Genomic DNA, 20,371 nt, shown 5'->3' with positions numbered 1-20,371 from the left:
AAAGGCGCTCTGAGTGTCAATAAAGGGAGCTTAAGAAATTGTGTTTCTGTAATTTACACCGTTTCATCTATAGGTTATGTGCATGGCCCCTGACACCAGAATTGCTGTCTTTGGCTGTTGCCCATACCTCAGGCTGTTTTTCCCCTGCTATTTTGATAAGCACCAAAGATTTGGAATATGAACGCTCCACTGTATTTATGTTAATGTCCACAGATTGCTGATGGAAGCCTTTTCTGGAGGCTCTTTCCACAGGAGGGCCCATTGAAACTGTAGTGCTGCTGTATGTGGGCTTTCAAAGAAATTCTTTATGTATTGGGGTGTTTTAGAAGAGTTTCTCCATAATTTGGCATTCAAGTGTGTGGGTTGTCTGTAGTAATGGGCGTCCATTAATATACTTACCTATAGGAGGACCCTTCTTCTACGAAGCTTCTTCCACACTGGCATCATGCGTGCGTATTTCCTTCGGAGTAAGTTTTGTGGATCTGATATCTGTTCCACTGATGTGTATACACTTCATTTGAACACGGACTGTGGCGACTCATGAATATTCAATGGTAAAATAGGCAGTTACTGCAATCTGCCATGTTCAATTGCTGTTTATCTCCCAGACAAACCACATCTCTCGCTTAATTTACTGATGACTATTATCTTTCGCTGCTGTCTCTTGTAATAGCAGCTGGTCCCTACCGAGAGCGCTGCTGAAGATGTGTGGTTTGTATTGGCGAGGCATCCTGTCTTCCTTCTGTGTAACTATACTCAGTCCCTCACCTCACCATAGACTCTTGACTTACCCGGACCAACAGGGGGCAGAAGCTTGCACCCTACTCTGCCCCCTGCACTCAGACGTTTTAAATATCCGTGATCCCGGTGATCTTTATAAAAGGCCTGTCAAATGTACATCCCTTGAAAGCAAGAAACTCAATTCATGTTTGAAATAGCATAAAACAGTTTATTGAAATGGGTTATTTCGTAGTATTTACTTATAAGATGTTTAGATCCTCTAATGGATAGCCAGATAACCTTGGGAGATGCCACCACTTTGTGTAATTAATAAGATTCTCAAGCGTTTAAAACTTACATTTAGAGGGTGTTTAGGGTGTAGGAAGGTGTTAAAATGAAACGAAGAGCATGGAAGTAAATAACAATAATATAGGTACCGGTGTTGGAGCTGGGTGATGCTCGCTCAAAATTACACTTATAGAAAAAAGAGAACTAATATATATTGTTCTTCTACTTAGGCAAACTTTGTGCTAGGTTTCAATTTCGGGAAAATGAAAATGAAACTTTTTAATGGCTCCATAGCAAGAGATTGCAGAATTTAGCGTTGGTCAGCTGTAGTAAACTGTGTTAAAGTTAATGGCCATTTTATGGCCTTCAGTTTTTAAACAGGACATACCACTTTGACCTGATGGATCCACAAATGAATTTTGCAGGTACCATAAATGTAATGTACACTTTGTCCGGGGCTTTTAGATCTGCATAGAGAGTCACTGCTGCAGGTAAACTACTGGTAACCACTGCCCACTCAGTTATAATAAGAATTGGTAAAGTTTAGCTCACAGTGTTCAATTCTTTAAATCAATGTAGGTGACAAAACCTGCAACTGTTTTACCGAACACTGTTGTACTCTATTGACATCTTTTTACTCACTGATTATAGCAAGCACACATAGTTGTTCAATAAATAATAACTTAAAATTGAAATATTATTGAGTAAGTTAGGGCAAAGGAAGCCCTTACAAGTAAAGGTATGATGAAAGCCTGTGCTGCACTCAAACGATTACTATCCAGGAGATGTGTTTGGTTTTAGCAATATGTATCGCAATATGTAGTATTTTGTGTATTGTAGATATAAACCCGTAACTGTGCAGCTTTCAAATGACCTACTTAGTCAGTTTTGATCTGTTTTAGGTAACTAGCAGGGCTGTCCCCTCTTAATGTGTGTCTGCAAATGAGGCTTTACCCGCTATAGTAGTAATATGAATGAACATGCGTAGAGGCTGATGCTTTAAAGTATTTTTTAATTATTTGATTATTTAATTACAGTTGTTTTATAATAAGTGTGGTTAATTGCATTATACCATTACTAAGTACCAGTGAACACTTTAATGGTTTTCAGGTTGAATAAAATCACAGAATAAACAAACATATTTACAGTAGCACCATGCTATCCTAGTACAGTGCTCTTTCCTGGTTTAGCCTTATTTTCTTGGAAATTGCACATATGCATGTATACATATTTTAGTGTCAGTCCTCTTCGGTGTAATAAAGTCTAATCACAAACACTTGCATTCTCTCCAAAACTACTGTACACATTTTTGAAAGCACTACAAAGTACTACAAATGGAATGACATCAAAGTGGAACACTTTGTTGGGTTCAGTCATTGTCGTGGGGCATTGGACTCTTGGGCTGTTAGTTTAAATATGGAGGTTTACGCCTCTCTACCTTTTAAAACAAAATATTTATTGTTCATTGGCTTGTGCTGTAGTCGGGGCTACAAAAGATTCAGCACTGGTAAATGGCTCAACTCTGAGATACTATTTATGCCAAAAGAATATCACATTGATGCTCAATGTGGGCAGACATTCTAGTAATGTTTTACAACCTCTGGAAATGATGTGCTTGGCCTAAATCTGGTACTTTCCGATTTGTTGACTAATTCAGTGCCTTGTTTATGAAAAATGGAGGCCAACTAACCCTGAAGTGTGGTAAACATAATTAAAATATAATTGGATGGCGGAGGAAACTTCATTATTGAAACAAATAAACTATTACACACGCAGGTGTTTCCATATCTGGGTTTCGCTTCATACTAAAGCTACAATGTAATTTAAGGACATACACGTGAAGGAATCAGTAACTGTTAATGACACTTAGGTTAGGACAATGGAAGTTGACAAAGGGCAAGTAAGTTATGGGTAATTTTGAATGAAAGATTAGCCATTTGCTCGGGCAGCAAAGCTGCGTAACAGGTATAAGCCAAGTGGGAAGAGACTGGCTAGGGCGACCACATGGCAGGCCTTCTCCGCCTGGTCACCCATACTTCACAGCCGCTTCACCGTGGAAAACCCGAATTACTGCAGCCCTTCTGCAGGTCAGAAAGAACCTGGAGAGGCATCTCTTGAAAGAAGCCTAGCATCCCCGGAAGTGCAGGTCTCCTGCCGCATTGTAAACAGGTGTGCCTCAGGGCTGCCACGGTTCAGCACTTGATTACACGTTGGCTAGGTTTGTGCTATACAAATACCTCAAGCATGCAATACTCTATTATACAAAAGGCTTCTGTATAAAATACTTTGAAATGGCCGTGTTTTGCTGTTATATGGTCATTTGCTCCCGACTGGACACGCAGTTTTCTGGCTGGCGTTAATCAGGCAGATTAACAGGCCTTCAGGATCCGACAAAGACGTCGTCGGTGAGTTCTGTTCTGTAGATGATGAAGTCTGCCTTCTGGGTAGAGTTTCCGGGCAGAGCGCGGTGTCGCGGCTCTGGGGCACTTTGTTCCTGTGCCAGCCGTCGCTGGGTGTGAAGATGCTTGGGGGCGGGTCGCCCGGTGGTTATGGCGCACCAGGGGCAGCGGCGCCGCCTCATTGCCCCCTGAAGGAGCAGTTCGCTCTCGCGATGACCTCTTTACTGCCGCGCCATTATTGTTCGTCTGTAAACTAGAAGCGCAGATTTAACTGCACTCTTTCTCCTGCCAACTGCATTGACGCTTTTAAAATGGGAAATTTTTGATTCTCGGCCAAATTTTGCTTTTCTTTCTCAGTGAAAGACGAGAGTCTGGTTTCAATCTTTTGAGCACCTTGCGATACATACCAGTTAAAAAGCCTATCACCTATTTGACCAATGTTTTTATTTATTTATTTAATTCTCGTTTTTTTATCTGTTGGACGCAATCTCGCAATTAATGGGTTTTTGAAATAGGTGTGCCAAATTTGCGTATTTTTCAACCTTTGTATATTTAATCGAAATTTCATGAAAATTATTTGAAATTACACGAACCCGTTTATTTCTTGTGGAAAATGCATAGTTATTTTCGTGTTGGACTCATTGTGCGCTAAAATAACGTCACAACATCTACCCGCGTTCTGTTAATTGATACTGATCCTGTGTTCCTCGATAGTCAAGATGTGAAGGAATGGCATAATTTCCGGGATTTCGTATAAATTGTGTAACGGGAAATGACAAATTATGTGAGATTGCTCTGACGTAATGAAAATTTCTCCCGGCCGCCTATGTCCTTATGCTGGAAAATGTCCACCCCTCGCTTTTCCTAAATTGCTTAGTGGCAATGCAACAGATTGCTGAATTGCTATATACGTAGCCATCCAGGGAACTCCTGACCTTTTTTTCAAACTATTTTTTTACAACAATTGTAAATTCTTGCCCACATGAGAAGAACGTTTCTTCAGTCTCATCATCCAGAAATATATACATGTGACTGAGGTGAATGCGTGACCCTAGTCTGAGCTGCTTGTTGGCATCGTCCACTTCTTTGTTTTGGAGTTTATCTTTCCTATTACTAGTGGGGACCAGACATATTCCGATTGGTTTGTCCTTGCCCAAAATGGAGGATCCAGCCTTAACTTGATGGCACCTTCCTGTGTACAAAATTGCTCGCATCCCCAGAGGCGTTAGGGCCTTTTTGGGACTTTGGTTAAGGTGCAGTTTGAGTACCTATGGTACAGGCAGTTTGGGTCCACAGTGGGGGCAAAAAAATGCTACCCGGGACAACTCATTGGCAGAGCGTGAAAGTAATGGGTAAAAATACTGGATGGTTTCAATCACCTCAAGTGATGTTATCCCCCTAACTTTAGTCTTTGCACACTCTTAAACTACAGTTCTTATCATTGTATGGTGCCAATTCGTGCCTGCCCGTTTTAACTGCATTATTACTACAGTTCTCTGATCCAAGTCCTGATGTGTTCACTCAGTCTGAGCACGTTTTTTCCTGTAATTGATCACTAGCTGATAGTATAGACATTTCAAGTGGGAGAACAAAGGGTACCCTAGAATATTGCAGCTCTTTGTAATATATTCTTAAATGTAACTTGGTACGCTCAATAATTCAGCAGCCTTTCGTCTATATATCTCCCTTCTTATGGTTGTTGCACTGCATTCTGGAAACACCGTACTGTGGTTGTGACTTTTCATCTGCAAGCCAAATGGTGGTAAAGCAGTGTTGGGGGTGTGGTGCTGTGTACTTGCTTTGAATAGGTGATTACTAGAAAGTATACTGAATTTAGGATACTGGTTTGATGTGTCATTTGTTTGTATGGGGCCTTCACAGAAAAGCATCCAAAACAGGGTTCGTCATAATATATATATCTAAAGTCTGTACCAATGGTACATGGGGCTTTGGTACACACATTGTCATTCTCGACATTCTTGTGGCTTGGTTTTGTACCCCTCCTGTTTCATATCTTTGACATTTTAACCACAGCTCTCTAAAATGAGATAGATCTGTCAGCCATTGTACACCATTCAGGCCTTGTCCTCTAAAAGATCCTCCCCGTAGGAAGGAGCAGAGCTAATAGCATAGATTTATGTATGTTATGCTTTGTTTGTAAGAGAGTTAACATGTCTATTAAGTTGTATTTCTCAATGTTTTAACAGTATTCTACCGCATGGAGGGGGCTCATGAGAGCCTTAAGAATCTCCAACCAGGCTGTATCAAAGTAATACACCAGTTGTTTTTGAGTGGTTCAGTGTAGCGCTACAACTAAGGTTTCCATGTGCCTGTTAGTGAGATGAAACATACTTAGTGAACAGAAAGCCTCAAACGGCATAAAACACATCAATGGTTGTTAAACATCTTAGGGTGTATGTGCCTTTGGCTGACAAAACCACATTTAACTTGATTTTGCCTTGGGTATGATACATGTCATGTTGGTTGCTTGTATTGTGCTTTCTGCGACATTGACTGCAGCATAGTGCTTAGGCAGGAACGGAAATTAAAACGAGGAGACAAGATAGTATCAAAGAGGGAAAACAAGAGCGAGATCGTTAACTGCACTTGATCAGCTTTTACCCTAGTTTGCTCTGTTTGATCGGTTTAGAGTCAATTCAGAAATGAGGATTGGCTCAGTTGAATGTCCATCATAGCAGTTCAGTTGTGACTTCTCCTGAATTCTTTGTAGATCGATGCTGTCCCAAATATGGGTCAAGTGTTTTTGTACCCTTCGTTCCCAGTGAGTGACCACCATGCTTTTTTTTGTTTTACTCATGTTTGGTATATCAAGGTAAATGTGGGTATTTGAATATTTCTGGAATGCATGCATGGGGCATCAGTTCAGTAGTCCCCGGGAACTGCGTGATGTGTACTGATCATCGACTCCACAGGCAGCCAGTAGAGGGCTGTTATGACCATGTTTATGGATGTTGCAAAATATTCAGTTGGCTTGGTTTTGCGGTCTACCTGTGAGCTTTTTGCTAAGCCCGTGTAGAAAATGTTACATTAGTATGAGTGACTGATTTTACCGGTAATTTTGTGTGGCCTTCCCAGTGAGTAGTTTCTAACAGAGGAATTTCTTTTTTTTTTTTTTTTTTTGGAAGCATCAATTTGCACTTCATGCATGTGAGGACATTGTTGATTTGAAAACCATGCCCATGTAGCTGACTTTGTGGCGTGTCAAACCTTAGATTACCAGCTTTGCTGAATTGAAGTGTGACTGAGACTAATGACCCCATTTCAGATTTGGATATGTTCAGGGTTAGGAAGATTTCTGTTATTCATTAATGAACATGGTTTGGCATCTGTTGATTATTAGCCGGACAGTACAGCTTGTTCTCAAGCAGTCATCGACTTGAGTGTGGTCAGCCTACACCTGGATATTCTCTGAGGAAAAAGGGTGTCTTTACCTGTAGAACAGGATAACAAATGAGCCCACAAGGCGTTTGCATGAGATCTGATGCATGGATGATTCAATGGATCCAAAATAGGCTTGATGGCTAGAGACCAATATGATGGAGGAATCCATTAAGTACTCCCAGAGTATCCCTCCATACTTATAAATGAGGGCAAAATATCATGACACTAATGGTCACATGGTGCAGAGAGAGAGGTGATCACAGAGACGCAATGTTCTTAAGAGAGAATGAGACCAGTAGATACTCAAGGCTTGCTAATATGGATTCAGTTTTGAAGGGGGCGAAACCTTGGTTAGTGGTCATCAAATTGGGCGTCGTATTCCAAGTATTCTAGCAACTGTTTTGGGACACTCCTTCAAGGATTTTTCAGATATGTGCAGGGTTAAATAGGTTATAATTTCCAGAAGAGAGTGATCTCTCACCTGAAAGGATTTTTTTCAGCATTGGGCAGGAGATTAGCAGTCTGGCTAGTAATCTAGCCTTTTGTGTTGTGTGATGTATTTGTTGATTCAGTCGATCAAGTTCCTGTAGTCCTCGAAAAGGACTGTTTGGAAGCTTTGTAAAAGAAGACAGTGTTATAATTGATTTAGGTTTCATCTCCTTTAGCATCATGGTGGTCCATCTAACACTGTGTGAAGGGTGGTGATCCTTCCCTGGCTGAATCTGGTCTTATCATTTAAATTTGAGTTAATTTTTGCTGGTACGTTATATCTTGTACTTTCCGCTGTACATCCAACTGGAATAATTGATCTCTTTAAAGTGCAGGCTAAACAAATATGGCTAAAATGAGGCAAATGTGTGTTTTTTTTTTTTTCATTTTTTTTTTTCATGGCTGCCTTTTCAATTTTGCGCCGTGTATTTTCCGGCTGCTCTAATGTCTGGCCCTAGGGAAAGGTTCGTGGTTGAGGTGCCGGTTGCCAGCACATTGTTGTTTTTCGTTTTCTGGTTAGTGAACTTGTTGTGTGAGGCTTAAGCTCCTAGTGTGCACCAGGTGAAGATAAAATGCTAAAGCTGGAGGGGGGCTGGGAGCCTGACCTCCGATCTGGGCCAGGCTTGGTTGAAGGATGATGGATGGCTGCAGAGGCTTTATAGCTGAGGTAGCAGCTGGTTGTACCCTGTGTATTAAGAGGCTTCCTTGGCCTGTAGCCTGCCTCGCCAGCCTTTGACGAAGATGTCTGTTGTTGCAGTCTCACAACTATTTCCACCCCTCCATTTATCCCCATATATTATGTTTTCTGGCTCTAGGTGTTAGCCAAGATGTGTAAGTAGGGTTCTTCTGGCGAGCCTGGACTGAATGCTTCACACACAATAAACATATGATGATACAACTGGAACATCAAGCCCTCATTGGGCACGTTTCCTTTTAAAAACGCCTAAAAGATTCTTGCCAATTCCATTTGCGAGTAATTGCATCCACTTCCCCAGCCAAACTAGAGCTAGAAATTACGCTCTAAATCACCACCCTCTACATCACGTCTTAATGCATTGAACCAGTCGGAAAGCAACAGAAGTTTCTAATTTATTTTTGTTGCTACATAAAATGTTTTTTTAGCATTGAAACGGAAAATAGCTGGAAGAGTATGAACACTCAGCTATAAAAGCAAGGGCTTTGGTCTATCTCGTGCTCAGAAGATGATGTGCATGGCCTCTGTGGGGTGTGGTTGGCATTGTTTTCTGCTATAATTACTAGGGAGATAATTTGACTATTTTTGATAAGAGGTGGATCCGAGTATTTATAAGTTGTGAAAACATCAAAGACAAAAGTTGGCTCTTCCATGCAAAAAGCACAATTGAAGCCATTTTTTTACACGCTGACACTTATTACAAGGTGCTAAAACTCCCATTACCTAAAAACGCTACGCAACTAGCAATTAAAGATTGAGATCGATGAGACTAAATGATGCGTGGCTTATTGACTTTGGGCCCACCATATTAATCGGCTGGGGTCAAAAGGTAATTAAGGTACCGCTCTATAAAAAAAAGAGCGTATAAAGCAGTTTGCTTTGAAAACGTTTCAGGCCCTTAGTTAATGAGCATTTGTGGAAATTAACTTAGATGGCAGCCATTTTGAGTCAGTATCTGTTTTCAGTTATTTTGGTTGGTAAGTTAGCATGCAGATTTAGGATTTGAAAATTGCTATTTGCCCATATTATTAGCATTGTAAACCAAATATCACAACAATGAAGTATGTCTGGTCTAGTTTTACAGGACGGCGGAAGGCCTTTGTTCTTCCATGCTCAGATACTGACTGAATTATTTAGAGATTCATTAACAGAATGGCTTCTGTGGCATGGGGGCATAGCACAGCTTGACGGGCGAACGAGTGCAGTGTAGAATATTAATAGGGAAGGCTTTGGAGAATTAAGAGGTTTTGGGAAGTTATTGGGGGGTTAGTTGTGAAATGGCTTCGGGTACATGTAGCAGCAAGGCATTTCACAGCCTCGTAGCAGAGAAGTAAATTGCATCCATGGTGTGACAGCATTATGGGATGATGGTGGGTTAGCTTGACTCTAGTTTTTCTTAGAGTGGATGAACCTTCAGGGGGTATTTGGGTGATGCAGGGTTAATTACTAGATTGGTTTGTGGTCGTCTTTTAAGTAACAACTAAGAGATTCAGCGCCATCCCTTGGGTAAGAATGTGTTGGAGAGAAGCCGTGCGAGAGACTTGTGTGGTGTGAAAGATTTTCATCCTTGATGAAATAGGAGGAGGGAAAGGTTGAAAGTGCTCATGAAGTCTGCTTAGAAATGAGCATCTCGACAAGAATGGAGGATGGATGTGTAAGTGCATGGATGATCTTTATCAGGATAGTAAAAAGAGTGCTTATCACACAAATGTGTGTTGTCGAGAAGTTACATTTGTGTATGCAGACCAACGTGTCCTTTAGTGTCCGGCTTTTTAATCGTTTATTTTGGAAATGGGATTCTTCCACTCCCCGTGCTGGTCATCTTATTAAACCAGTCACAGTTTTGAGTGTGTTGCATTTTGAGCTGTTGGCAAGTTTTGAGGATGGGGTTAAATCGAACCTAGTCCCCAGTTCCATCTGATTGTCCGTAGGTATTTTGCATCTTGACGTGTTATTTTAGCCATGCAGCACAGCATCGAGTATGCTAAAAACCACTGGCAAAGCCTGTAGCTCACAAAGACGAGACCTATTGGCTTTACCAATCCTTCTTTTCTCTTACAGAGCAAAGACTACTCAAAGTGTAATTTGAATATTGTTTCTACTAGTCCAAGGCGATAAAAAATAAAGATTAGTTTACAATTGTGAATTTGGAATGGGTGTTTTTTTTTCCCTTCTTAATACCAAACTGTTCGGGAATGAGGCAGTCCGGAGCAGCCCCTGGAATTATATTGTATTTTGATGTCAATATTAGTATCATAAACCTGCCAGCCCAGAATGAGCGAGTCTGTGCTGCAGTAACATGAAGTAATCAATATATTTAAAAGCAGGGCTGTCTGCCCAAATTCCGCTGTGGCACCACCAACAGTTATGCATGTCTATAGATTTTTAATATCCATGGACACGCTTTACGACATTTTGTAATTCCGAACACTAAGTAGAGAATTTGAGTCGTTCACATTGCTCAGCATGGCACTCGCTCAGTAATGCCAATGAGCACAGGTTCAGAATGCATTACTTCAGACCAATTAGAGAGAGCTCATTTTCTGTCAGTGTCTTTGCTTGAGATCTTACTACTGTATCTAAGAAAGTTCACTGGTCAGTTTGAATGCATCTTTTCTAGACCTGCGCATTTCACCATGTTTTTTGGTGATTGTTTGAATGCAGATGGCCTTCTCCACAGTGAGACATGAATAGATCATATTTGAATAGCATTTTTATTTCTAAGGCCACCAAATGCATGTGACGAAAGCGTCCATTTGATCATGAATAGGGCTAAACCTGTTCCTTTGTTCATCCATATGGAAGCATCCTTAACAAGACAAACATAGTTGGGGCCTAGCTGGCGAGGATGTGGCTGCAACCACCGACGTTGGCATCTATGCTAATGCATTACGTGTTCAATTCAGGTTCCATTTGCACACCCGTCTCCGCCATTCCATTTGCTCTCCCAACTTGCCATATCCCGAGCAGTGAGTACTCCGATTTTTATCAAGGTGATTGTAGTCACCTGCTTGTCTGCATTTTATGCGTGACCTTTAACACCTGCGTTGTGTTTCCCTACTCTGTAATTTATTCTTTCATTCGCCATAAATCATCAGCTGTCTATATTCAATAGCAGTATGTGTGACACGTAATAAAGCAGTCAGGTCAGATATTAGTTTCAGTTGAAAAATTGGACACCTCCATGTGCATGTACCACAGCATGCACCGAATGTATACATAATATTTGACTATCAGTTAAAATAAGTAATATGCTTGTAGGAATCCAGACATTGGGGGGAATGAGCACGACTAAGAGCCTTGGGAATGGGGTGTTAAATAGGCCTGGGCAGAGTTTATGGAGTTGCGCTACGCAAAGTGCTAAAAAAAACTCTGCCGCGCTACGTGGAGTTCCGCAAGCAGCAGAGTGCATTAGGTTGCACTGTTCGCCCTTTTTTAGTGCCAGGTTTTTGTCCCATGCTCAGTGCGAACAGCTCCCTGGGCAGTGCAAGAGGGTGCTGCTTCTCTTCTACTGCTCAAGTTGATTTTTCTACTCGAGCAGCAGCTACTGCGTTGAGAAATCTCACTGGGAGGTCGTCTTGAGTAAGATTTTCCTTGCTCGCCCTCGCCAACTCCACTGAGCAAGGAAAAAATGACGTAGAGTTTTTTGGAACTCCGTGCTCTAAGCGGAGTACGGAGTGGGAAAAACTCCATAAGCAGAGCAGAGTTCACCGCCCGGCCCTAAATATTGTTTTAGAGGATTCCATAGGAATCTGGGTTGGGGCTTGGTGGCAAAAGGGTGAAGTAAATGTATATCACACCTTCCACCCAGTCATTCATCCAGATTGGGGGCGGGGGCGAGGGGTTGCTGATGTTTCCTTGCCAAAACACATTGCCACTCTGCACTTTGCTAATAGTAGGGCTTGGGCAGAAAGGAGCCTCTCACTAGGGGGCATTCAGGGACGAATCGTGGAGTGCCACTAGAGGTGACGGTTCTACAGTGTGAAGCCTCATGCTAAAATATTTTTTCACTTTGAATGTTATAGGACATATTTCTTTATTATGGTTTCTTTATTTTCACTTGCTCGTATAGTTGGTCTCACGTTAACTACTGATCATGTGGTGAGAGTTCACCAGCTCCCTTCTGCAGTTCTTACCTGTCACTAAATGAGTTCACCTCAGAATCTCTTTGATCACAATCTTTCTGCAGCCTTGGCAGTTTCAGATCCTTGTTTAACTTTCATACAGTGTGCCTGCCCCAACAGAAGTATTGGAGTGTTTTACAATGACTTGATGTCTTTCTCCTGAGATGATATGTAATTCCTCGGGTTTCTTTTGGTGTCGGAACTAGGAGAGGATACAATGGGCTGCGCTGATAATATCAGGATCCTCCTGAGTCTCTTATGTGATTCCCTAACTTCCTTAGTTATCTACTTGATAATAAATAATTCAGCATATGTACCTACCTTCAAGGAACTTAACCTCGATCGAAGCATTGTTAATTGGGGCATTGCTGATGTACAGTAGCATTACTGCCCTGCTTTGTATATGTTATCACGAAGAATAATCCATTGTTTTTATCAGATGTTTTTAGAATAAATTATCAAAGTTAACTATGAAACAGACCATGGAGAAATTCAAGTGCTTAAGCACCTTTTCAGTTTAGTTACACAGACATAACTAGACATGGTTGACATGGCAGCAGCCACTTGGAGAATAACTAACTAGTAGCTGGCCATGAGCACACGAGAGAGTTTAAGTTCTTCCTCTCCTGTTGATTTTCGATTAAAGGAAAGGCCTTTATGAATGAGTGAGCACAAAATAACTTTTATGTCTTTCATGTATTTGTGATCCTAATTTCACACACTGAGATTTGCTTAAAATTCCTCATTTGTGGAGGAGTAAAAGTGCGTTTCTGTAACAGATTTTTTTAAAAATAAGTCCAAATTTCTTAATTGAGTAGTCTGCATGTAGCTTTATTGAGTATCATTATAAACAGTGGCTCTTTTCTGGTATCAGGAAATTAGACGAGGTAAATTTATTGCTGGATTTTGTGGTCATCCATTGGGTTTTGTTGAGAAGTGTTTTGATGTATTCTCTTATGGTGAATCTATTTTTTGTTGTTGTTTTAACTGACTTTTTTTAGGATAATGGTGAATGCATTGACTAGTGAATATATTGCGATTGGTTCATTTTTGTAACAGAAGACTTTGCCCTTATGTGATATATGTATTTATTGATGTTGAAGGGTGGTAAATTGTGCCGGATGAGGTGTACCACAAATGGAGGCCATACTTTTTCTGAATTTTGCTTCAGTACATGTACAATTGTTGGTAGTGGTGGATCTCCAGGTTTTCCATTGTTCTCTGGAACAGGGAGCCTAATTATAACCTGGGCCAGTGACAGGTGGCAGTGGAGGACAATATTATACAGCAGGGTTGAATACATTATTGCAGCAAGAAAAGGCAAATTATTCTGAATTATGCAGCCCATTTTGTGACACTGTTGATACATTATTTTGTCATTTTTTACACTTTATCACAGGGCAAAGGTATCACCTCATTTATATCTGTTTAACTCCTAAATATAGCAATCAGCGGCTGAAAGGTGACCAGTTAACCTCTGCCGAGGGCCTGCCAGTACGGCAACACAAATTACAGCATTTAAGTAACTTGTGATGTATTTGAGCTTGCAATATATCTATATAGATTTTTATTAAAATATGTACAGTATGTAGCGATTATGGATATGAGATGTGGCAAAGCCATAATTCTGCACAAAACGCCGAGGCTGCAAAATTGCATAAATCCACTGGCTGGATTATAGCCCAGTTATTTGTAAGGTAATTACCTTTTTCAATGTGAGACTGCTTGCTTGTCTCTTTTGATGGGGCAAGTGGAAATTTGTGGTGGCTAGAGAAAGTGGCTCACTTACGCAAGTTTTTAAGTTCATTCTGATCCCCTACCCTGTGGTGCCTTGTGTGTCAGTGAGATATCTGAGCCCGATCGTGTTTGTCTAAATTCTGGTAGAGCGTGCTCACTTCTACGAGGTGGTGGGACCAATAATGCAGTGCAAAACCTAAAAGCACTGTTTGATAGAGTTCCAAGTATTCGGAGACATACCTCGTAAGCTTTACCTTTTGGAAAATACAGCTTTTTATTATTGAGACTTGAATATGGGAATGAGTAGTCTGGTGTTGTGCAATGGGAAACATGGGTGTAAGTCAAGGAACCTCTGTAGAATCACTACTTGTCTAGGCACATACTCTAATTTTGGATCTAAATGTCTCTTCTAGGTCTTCATCAAGTGTCCTGCAGTAAGCATGCCACATGAGATGCCTCGATGCTGAGCACCGCCATGCCCAGAGGTGCCACGGATATGCAGCCCGCTTTTCCTGCAAGCCCTTTCACAGAAGTCATGAGGTACAGGGGGCCCAAAGACTGAAGCGACTGTGAGCAACTGTGAAGGACGGAGCCACGAGCTCTAGATCTGGGTGAGTTTGAGACCCTTTAGGGAAGAGTGTGACTTTCTGTTTGGCAAGTAGAGTTCTAGTATACTTGTTGTCACCTTCTCTCTGTGCCCTACTTGGAGGTAATCCCCCCTCGCCTTTGTAAGGTGTTCAATGGATGACAAAACTAGTCTTCTGGAGGGCCCAGGCTACTAAAAATAGTTGTTTATTTAGAGAACCATATAAGCAAACTTCTCAGCTTTGCATTTAATTGGATTCAAGAAAGTTAGGGGTCTTTCTTTTTTCTTTTTTTTTTTAATCAGATGTAAAATAAAACAGAATATTGACCTTTGTTAGCAGTCTACATTTGATTGAGGCAGTTGGAGAGCTGGTAACTTGCAAATATGCATCAGATGAGGCCATGTACGGAATAGCAGCCATGATATTTGGGCATGATTACGGACACTGGACCTTATTCAGAGTTGGAAGTTAAATGGGGCGGAAAGGTCTGCAAACTTACGAAGTTCACATTAACTGTTGGTTGGATAAGGGGGGTGAGGTAAGTACCACCTTGCCTGCGTCCGAAATCGGAGGAGGCACATCAAGCAGTATTGGAATCTTGCCCATGATTAGTACTTGGTTTGCTTATTTTCGGTCGTACCGATGGGTCAGCTTTTTCCTGAAAAGCGTGCTTTAGTTGGGAGAGAGGATCAATTACTCCATGCAACTTTAACAATTGTAATGAACTCGCGTCTAATAATTTCTAGTTTTTTTCCCCAAATCTGAATGCACCTCATACCGGAAATAACATCCATCTAAACCATGCATCCTTGTTATCTCAATTACCTTTCTATTCCATAATGACTTTTCATATCACCAATCACCTTTTCAAATATTCACTTGTTTTCTCTTTTTGCGCAATCTATACATTTTTATCTTTGTTCACATTTATTGAACACCTTGAAAATTAAGTTTTACAAAAGCACCTCCTCATTGGTGAGAAATACGAAAAAATGTCAAAAATTGCACATGCAAAATTGGGCACATGTCTAAAATAAGTGATGCTAAATTGAGAGAAGTAATAGTTTTCGTTAACTGCGAAGGGATGCCCTATAATCGAGCTTACTTGATCTGTGTAGGAACACAGGAAGGCTCACGCTTTGTGTCTATTTTTATGTAGTGTAGAACAGACCCACCAGGGAAGATAGCCCATGTATAAGTGGGGTTACAGGGGCCTTCCCCCATTGTTTTGGACCACCAGGGAGCTCAGCGCTTTAAATAGGAACCCAATCTAAAACAAATACAGTGCAACCGTCGAAGTGTCCAATATACAGTATAATGAGGTCAAACATTTGATCCAAAAGGGATGAAAGGGTGAACATACATGGGGTGTACTAGAGTCAGTGCTTAATTTGAGGGGAAAAAAGTGCTGGTACCCAAAGCTCTGCTCCGAAGCTGAGGTCCAGTGCTATTAAATGTCAAGGCGCTGAATGGCAAGGCTGTGTAGTCGTGAATCTACCACACGCTTCTTTAACCCACTACCAGATACCCCTTCCCTGTTATCAAACTCTTGCAGGTTCCTTTCTCCCCTTGTGACAGTTTTGTTTCTTTCTGTTCCTTCTTCCTTTCCCTTTCTGTTTTTTCCCCTCTTTTGCTCTCAGGAAATGCTGGTCTCATTCCCCCCGGCAACCACTGTCTCAAATTAAGCACTGACTAGAGGGCAAAACAATTCAGTGCCATCTGGGATAAGCCAACAAAGATAGTAGCGAGGAGACTTCTTCCTTACTTTCACCATTATAATATCCAGTGGCAATCTCGACTTAGTCTGAGAAACAACATCTAAGGTTAGAATAATATAAGCCTACGTATACCAGTCAGAATCAGGAAACGTTATTCAGTTGACGAACCACCATAAAATTGTACAAGTACATAAAAAGACTGGTGGCAGTCCAGCAGCCCTTCCACGTGTACCAGTCATATCTGGAAGCAAAAAAAAAAAAAAAAACACTTCAGTGCCTGCAGCACCGATGCCAAAAGAGGTACATGTTCATTCTTGCTCAGCCAAGGGATCTGGATGGAACTTCTCTTCCTTGAGTAGAGCTTCCTCCCAGGGTGCTGGAGGCTCTGGGGTTTTGGGTCTCTTGCAGTTACAGATACTCCATATGAGGCTACAGATTTACTCAGAGGTCCTTCTACTGCAGAGGTCTTCAGAATGTGGGTCGTGCCTCGGGTTTGGGAATCAATGTATTCCCAGTGTTCTGCAGTTACATATAATATATAAATGAAGGTAGCCTGAAAGCGTGAAAGGCATCTTTCTAGGCTGTATCCATTTGGATGCAGCAGTTAAAGTCCAATAAAAAAGCGTGAGGATGGTACTACTTAGTGGCATGGGGCAGAGGCAGTGAGTGTGAAGAGGGCCGTCAAAGACATGGCTAAAAACAGGAAACAAAAATTGTCAGGTTGATGGGGTTTTCACCTTCGCGTAGGTGCGTATAAATAGCATGCACACCTCGAATGAAAAGTAAATGCAAAATAAACCAATCACAAGGAAATACACTATTTTACCTTATGAAGCCTTAGATGGCTAATGTGATCACTGCAGATGTCTTTGTATGTGACCAGAGTCACATGATTAAATCCTGATTGGTGCAGTGAGGAATAATGACTTGTTTATTTTGTGATGAGGTCCTAGTCTGTGACAAAAAGCACTATGAATGTCATTATTTCACAATTGGATGATGCTGTATACAACACGCCTCTGCAAAATACTGTTTAAGATAAAACAAGTGTTTTAAAAATGTTTGCATTCAGATTATATCTAGTGTAAATATTTGTATATCTATCCATCCGCCCTGGAAGTAATAGCCCTGTTGAGTGGGCAGAGTAGACAGTTAGTATCATTGATGCTGCAGCTGCATCGGAGGCCCGGGCATACTTCCTGTGCTAGTGTCTCTTTGAACCTTGGAGCAACGGCCCAAGGAAGGGGCAACATGAAGCAGAGGAGAAACTTTAATGTGGGCATCAGAGAGATGAGATGGATCATGAGAGGGAGAGTGATGATGAGAGATGGGAGCCTATGTTCCTAACAATGGTCAAAGGCGACAGAAAGGCAGTAGCTATCATTAGTGAAACAGGTGCAGTGACACTTGTGCCCAGGGGCCCCCTTCATCACGATTATGAATGTTTTGCAATAAAAAGTGGGCATAGGGGTTATTTTCCTTCCTAGTATTGGGGCAGATGGCGCCCATGGTGCAAAAAAAGGGGATGCATGCAGTAGCTCATTTTTTTTCAGAAAGAGACCGGACTTGTTTCAAGATTGAAGTGATTGTCAGACATGGTGGGGAAGGAGTGAAAGAAGAGAGAACCTGCTTCTCAGGGCTACAGCCTCAGTGGAGCAGGTGAAGTGCGTTGGGGCTCACAGCACCCCAATTATGGGAAATACTGTTTTTGGTCAATTCTGTTCTTGTTTGATGCTTTTTCTTTCTTATAAGTCCCACAACTAGTGTGGATTACGAACTACAGAAAAACACCCCTAAAATGATCTTGTTATTCTGGCACCTGCGATCATCCCTCCATCTCTCCAAATCCTTGCCGTATCGTTTTGGAGGGAGCCCGGCTTCATAAAATTTTGCTTAGTGGGAGCTTAGAACAAAAATGTTTGAAGACCTCTGTTCTAATGATTGCACCTGTTCTTGTGCACTCAAGACACCAGGTGACAAACATAAGATTCTAGTAATGTTTAAATCTCACTTTATGTATTACTTCCCACTTGCATTCAAGTAGAACATGGACCAAATGAGGGCACGGAATTAAGTTGGAGGTCTGAAACAGATAATGCACTAATATTCTGTATAGCTCTACAGAATTCCAGCTAGCTTTGCAGTCTGTATCTGAAACCTTTTGATCGCTGACGCATTGTGTTGTCCAAAGTATGGTGTGGAATAGCTAAGCAGCAACCATAAAGCTATGTGGTTTACAGGAAATGGCTAACTTTGAATCTTGTCTAAAAATAGATGAATAAGTATCTTTACATTGCGTGCCTTAAACTACAGATAATCGGAAATCACAAGTATCTGTGTGAGTTCTGAGACCATGCGTTTACCAGCACACACAGGTAGAAAGTGATGGGCCATATGCCAATTACCAATGGCCCTGGTGTGTCCCGTGTGCGTTACTTTAGATAAACCCACTCCCAAGTTCCAGTATATGTTGGGTTAAAATGTACTGTTTTTCAAACTATATTGGTAGGTTCTGTATTTAAATTTTAATGGATTTGGTGGTATGAGAGCGTGCTATGCCACAAAAACTGAGAAATGGACTATTTGTGACTTGATGGCTTAGTGAATTGGAAGCTTGCCTGTGACAAACTGAGTGTTCTTGAGATAACTAGTTTTATCCCAGCAAACCACAATAAGCCTTCCATCCTTCCAAGATTAATATATTGAGTAGCATAAATTGGGTATTTGCAACTTCTGTTACAGCGCTGAGAAACGGCAGACCTTTCTCCATTGTGCCCACCTTCAATAGTCCTCCTCGACTACTCAGTGGCAGTAACCACCTCACCATGCTAGTTTTATGTCTTTTCTCATCCCACAAGACATTTGATGCTATTGATGTAAAGCTCTCCTAACTCCTTCAGGACCGGAAGAACTTCTCTGTATTCTTTGCTTCGCTTACATTCTGCCTTCTCTCTTGACCATTGGACCTCATCATTGTCGCTCTTTCCACATGGAGCTGTACTTTAATCCAGCTTGACGCTGAAGCCCTTTATAACCTCCATACCTAATGAAGCAATGTTCTGATCATTGAATACGCAGACATTTCACCATTGTCTCATTTTTTATAATGCTATTTTATTGGTTAAATCCCTTGTCCAGTATAGGCCTGATAACTGGAATAGCCTCCTAATCGCCGTGTCACAGTATTCCTTCATTTACTGCTTCTGGACAAAACCATCAACTTTTCTCCCTGAACACTGTTGTGTTTTGATTTGTTGTGTGTTATAGTACAGTGGTTCCCAACCTCTGGTCAGGGGACCCCTGGTGGTCCGCAGTTGCTTAGAAAATTGAATAATATTAACAGATTAGGTCCCCAGCTTTCAGTAATGAATCATTGGCAGGACCCCAGATGCTAATAATGATTCAGTGGGGGTCCACAGAAGTTAAAAGGTTGGGAACCACTGTTATAGTGCTTTTATCCAAGGAAAGGAAGTGGTACAAAAATTCTGAATCTTAATACAACTCACAAGCACATCGGGGAAGCGCCCCCACCAGCTCAATGCTGGCATGTTGTCCACCTAACACTAATTCATCCTCAGACCCTGACTTTTAAGCCAGTTCATCCCCCTGGCTTTAAAGCTAGTTCATCCCTCCCCCTCCCTTTTCAGAATTTGAATGTGTCCAATCACAAGGCCCGTCCTGGGTGCCCGCAGCGCTGATTCCCCGCCTACTGTTTCCTCTGATGGATAACCCTCCCTTCACACTGGCCCTGCTCCTTACCTCCCCATCTCTCTATTGTAATGTAGATCTCTATCTCGTACAGTATGTTTTGTACCATCACTGTTTTTAAATTCCTCACCAGTCATGGTCACCACTTCTCTCTATTAACGCTTTCCTGCTCATGTTATTTTCTGTTCTAAATGCTATGTTCCTTACAAAAAAATGAAATAATTAAGAATTGGTAAGATAGGACAGCGAGTTAAAAGCTTCCTGAAGACGACTTGTGTCATCTGAGGGGTTACAAGTTTAAATGCAGGCAGGGCCAGCTGGATCATTTATCCTTCTGTGGTCTGTAACTTGCGTGCCACTGATAGTAAACTGTGAACGCTAGATCAAAAAGGCAGTTGGAAATTCTTTTGCACTGCAATCAGTCATGCGGTAGGAACGTTTTGGCATACATGTGCTTTTCACGTCACACCGCATCGCATTTCCTTACACATCGGACCACACAGTC

The 20,371-nt window shown here is 41.5% G+C and overlaps 1 protein-coding gene across 2 annotated transcripts in view; it reads left to right on the top strand.

Moving 5' to 3' along the window:
- Positions 1-20,371, top strand: part of VANGL2 (VANGL planar cell polarity protein 2) — a 198,702-nt gene that overhangs the window by 58,432 nt on the left and 119,899 nt on the right. For both annotated transcript variants that reach the window (XM_069217907.1, XM_069217908.1), the window contains exon 2: positions 14,267-14,464. The gene's annotated coding sequence lies outside the window, so the exon portion shown is untranslated. The remainder of the gene's footprint in view (positions 1-14,266; positions 14,465-20,371) is intronic.

Source organism: Pleurodeles waltl, chromosome 12, assembly GCF_031143425.1.
Source record: "Pleurodeles waltl isolate 20211129_DDA chromosome 12, aPleWal1.hap1.20221129, whole genome shotgun sequence".
Classification (NCBI taxonomy): domain Eukaryota; kingdom Metazoa; phylum Chordata; class Amphibia; order Caudata; family Salamandridae; genus Pleurodeles; species Pleurodeles waltl.
This window is presented reverse-complemented; position numbering and strand designations above follow the sequence as displayed.